This window comes from Belonocnema kinseyi, chromosome 7, assembly GCF_010883055.1.
Source record: "Belonocnema kinseyi isolate 2016_QV_RU_SX_M_011 chromosome 7, B_treatae_v1, whole genome shotgun sequence".
Lineage (NCBI taxonomy): Eukaryota > Metazoa > Arthropoda > Insecta > Hymenoptera > Cynipidae > Belonocnema > Belonocnema kinseyi.
Genome location: NC_046663.1, coordinates 63,969,849 through 63,973,963, shown reverse-complemented (window position 1 = coordinate 63,973,963; position 4,115 = coordinate 63,969,849). Strand labels below are relative to the sequence as shown.

Sequence of the window (4,115 nt, the reverse complement as noted above, 5' to 3'; positions counted from 1 at the left end):
ACTCTTCTAACTAAACGTTTTACCTAATCCAAGCGTACACTTTCTTTGAGTTTAATATATTCTCGATTCACTCGTTCGCCTCAAGAATTTTTTTCCGTGCACTTTGATTTTATTACGCCTTGGCGCGAGAACTAAGATCTTGGAACCCGTGATTTTAAAGCATAGGTCTCGAAGTTGCAGACATTAGGCCACGCCCCTTCGGGCTCAGGTCTCGAATTTTATGTTTTTAGAGTACAGAGATCGAGTCTTTAAATCACGTAAAAATTGTAGCTCTAAAATCACGCGCTTCCGTGCATTATTCTCTTGAAATTTCTCTCCGTGTACATTATATTATTATATGAATTTATTTTACTATAAGTATAAATGTTCAATAGAGTGGAGGAAAATGAAACTCAATATTTTGATTTGGTTTTAATAAACTTAAAAGTCAATTTCAAAAAAAAAGTTGAATAAAAAAAGTGCCAAAATGTAAGGCAGCAAGAATCGAACTCAGACTTTCTACTTAAAAATCCGGAGCATTGTCGCCTGATATAAACGGCAGTCTCAGGCATTCGCATTCTTATCAGTTTAGCGTATTACAAGTTTGGTAATGACCTATTACTGCGGGATTAGTATGACTCCAAATAAAATTTCGAAGAATATAGCTTTCCCTTGTAAATAAAAACTCGAGTAAAAAGTAGTCTTGAACTAAATCTTCATGCAAATCTGCTATCTATTGAAGGCCAAGAAGAAATGAAGAAAACTTAAACTGAAACGGAGACCATTTATATTCCCTCAGGGCCACGAACTCATAAATCTCTTAACATGCACACATTGACTTCGATTGTTTCAGGATTTATGGAATAGCAAAAAATAATAAGAAAAACGTGATTCTGAATCTTTTGCGTTCGATGAAATTTACATTTTTTAGTTTGTATAATTCAGTCATAAAGTAAATCTGAAACACAAAATAAATCATACTAAATTCAAAATAAAATTATGTTAAAAAACAAACCTTCAAGCCAAAAAAAGCTCAATTATTATTGAAACAAATTTTTACGCTCAAATAAATTTCTGCTACGAAACAAAATTTTAGAGCAGCTGATACAAGAAAAATTAGAAAAAAGTTCGAATACGTCAGCAACTGAAAATTGTCTTGACAAATATTTTGTGGTTGTTGAAAATTAACTTTCTTATCTGGAAGTTACATTATTTCATTATTGCTTGAGAACTGGTAATCTATAGATTGATTTTTAACTACATATTTGAATTTTCAACATACAAAGATAAATTTTCCAGGAAATGGTCGAATTTTCAACAACAAAAAAACAAAAGCTTAAACTTCCACCAAACATATTATTTGTACTTCCGAACCATGTAGTTGAATTTTAACGTCAAAACTAAAAAAGGACGACTTCCCAATATGATTTAAATTCTCAACTAGGAAGGATTTTTCAGTCAATAAAGAGAGAAAATGGCAAACTATTGTATTTTCAAGTAAAAAGATTGAGTTTTCAACCAAGAAGGATATTTCTCAAACAAAAATTATGTTTCAAAAAGTAGAATAATTGAATTTTCGACCTAAAAGGTGAATTTTCAACCAAGAAGATTAATTTCAACAAAAAAATACGAACTTTTAACTACAAAGATCATTTTTCAACCAAACATTGAATGGCTAAATTTTAATTTAAAAATATAATGTTTGATTAAAGAGATGAATTTTTAACTAAAATGATGGAATATCAAATTAGAATAGTTGAATTTTCAGTTTGAAAAAAATAATTTTCAACAATAAAAAGACTAATTTTCAAATAAATAATTACATTTTCAAACAAAATGATGAGTTTTTCAAACAAAGTGATGAATTTTCAACTAAAACGATGACTCTTTAACTAGAATAATTTAGTATTTAACCAAAAAGATAAATTTCCGCAAATAGACGAATTTTCAACTAAAAAAGATAACTTTTGAACCAAAAATTTAATAGTTAAAAAAGTTAGCGTTCAACCGAGAAGATGAATTTTGAACTAAAATGATGGAATATTGAAATGACATTGTTCAATATTTATTTTAAAAATTTATTTCAAACAAAAAACAAAAAAAAACAATTTACAACAAAATGGTTTAATACAGTACAATACATTGCAATTTAAACAAATATTAAGCACGCTCTCGAAAAAATTCCCTGACAACTCCAGGTTTTCCAGGTAGTGTAGAGACCCTCATTCGACTAAAAATAAATAGTCACTGATCTGTAAAAAGATCCCATTAATAAAGTTCGTCGAATCGAAAGTAAAGTTTTTAACGCCCTCGATAATTAAACCGTAAGAAGAACTTATTTGAATTAAAACGAGACAGTTCATCAAATTTTGTTGGTTCGTAACCTTGGCGAAATGATTAAGGTTTAGACATGCACTTCATCGTACCTTTGATGCCCCTGTCACGTGATTTATATTTACGTGACATCATTAATCTTTCCCTAGTAATTGAGTATTGATCTTTCAATTTTTAAGAGGGCCAAAAAGAGCTCAAGTAGATAGAAAAGTAGCATCATCCATCTTTTACTAGCGCCACGAACTACTTTGATGAAACGTAGATTTTTTTATGCTTTCTCGTTTTTATTCCTTTATCAAAGAAATCGATATTCGAACAAAAACATATTACCTATTTAAATAAATTTACATGGGCAATTACGTAAACTCATCAATTCGTTTATAACACAGCCACACAACAAAAGTGTGCGGATCTGGTAACAAGACACACGTGTTCCTATGGATTTTGGGGCGCTGAATTCAAATTCGGTATCAAAAATCACCCATCACGTCATGGTTGAGCCATAATCTCAAAAAATGACGAAAAATCATGCACTGAGGCAAATAAATTTCAAAATAATGCCAGTGATGCAAATTTTCACTTGAAAAACATGTCGACAGCTGTGAAGAATCAACCCTTGTCTGATATTTACTTATTTAACATAACTTTACCTAACAGCACCTGACCTCACCTAACCTGAATTAACAGAAATTTATTGAACTACACGTAAAGCTCTGGAAGCATATTTTCCCAGTAGCAAATGTGTGCTACATCGAATGGGTCAACTCGAGCCTAACCTATAAATCTAACCTAGCCTAACCTAACCTAACCTCACGAAACACAATTAAACTGATTGTGTTGTCCCGTTGTGTTTGCGGTACCGTTTCATTGAGCTTCGGCTTAACCTACATAGAGGTTTAACCTATCCTAACCTAACAAAACCTGACCTAACCTAACCGATTACGCTGGAAACCCTGTTCTTGCATACTTTCAGATTTTGACATTAATAGCAGTAAATGTCTGGAGTTTCGTAACCGCTTGTTGCTAGCATTATTCGCCTGTGTCTGTAATAAAGCAAGATAAAATGTAAATACGAAAGATAGTATAAATATATCCCTTAAGTCTAAGAAAATCAGAGAGAAAAAAATTTTGAATAAAACTTTTATTCATTTGCATGTTTAAGATACAGTTCTACATTTTAATTGATACAAACATTGTCAGGTTAATTGAAATGGGGTCAATTCTACTTGTAGTTTTAAGTTTTTTCAAATGAGTAAGGTGCGTCTAAATTTTTAACCACCTGTAGTACAATGAAATGAATTTTATTGTGTTACAACGGGAACACTTAAGTTAAGTTGTGTTGCGTTAAGCAAAATTTCGTTAGGTTCTGTTAAGTTAGATTCATTTGTAGGTTAAGATCGAGTTAACCTATTAAATATAGTACACATTTAAGACTGAGAACCGTACGCTTACATAGCTACACGTGTGGTTGAATTTCATTCGGCTAGGTTATGTTAGGTCAGGTTTTGTTAGGTTAGGATAGGTTAAACCTCTATGTAGGTTAAGTCCAAGCTGATTCAAACGGTACCGCAAACACAGCGGGACAACACAATCAATTTAATTGTGTTTCGTGAGGTTAGGCTAGGTTAGATTTATTTCTAGGTTAGGCTCGAGTTGACCCATTCGATGTAGCACACATTTGCTACAGGGAAAATATGCTCCCAGAGCTTTACGTGTAGTTCAATAAATTTCTCTTAATTCAGGTTAGGTGAGGTCAGGTTCTGTTGGGTAAAGTTATGTTAAATAAGTTGATATCAGGCAAG

At 31.8% G+C, this 4,115-nt stretch overlaps 2 protein-coding genes across 2 annotated transcripts in view; one reads left to right on the top strand and one right to left on the bottom strand.

Moving 5' to 3' along the window:
- The window catches only part of LOC117177501 (uncharacterized protein C1orf112-like), a 102,185-nt gene that overhangs the window by 11,178 nt on the left and 86,892 nt on the right, over window positions 1–4,115 (top strand). The window lies entirely within an intron of this gene.
- The window catches only part of LOC117176473, a 25,602-nt gene that overhangs the window by 4,244 nt on the left and 17,243 nt on the right, over window positions 1–4,115 (bottom strand). The window lies entirely within an intron of this gene.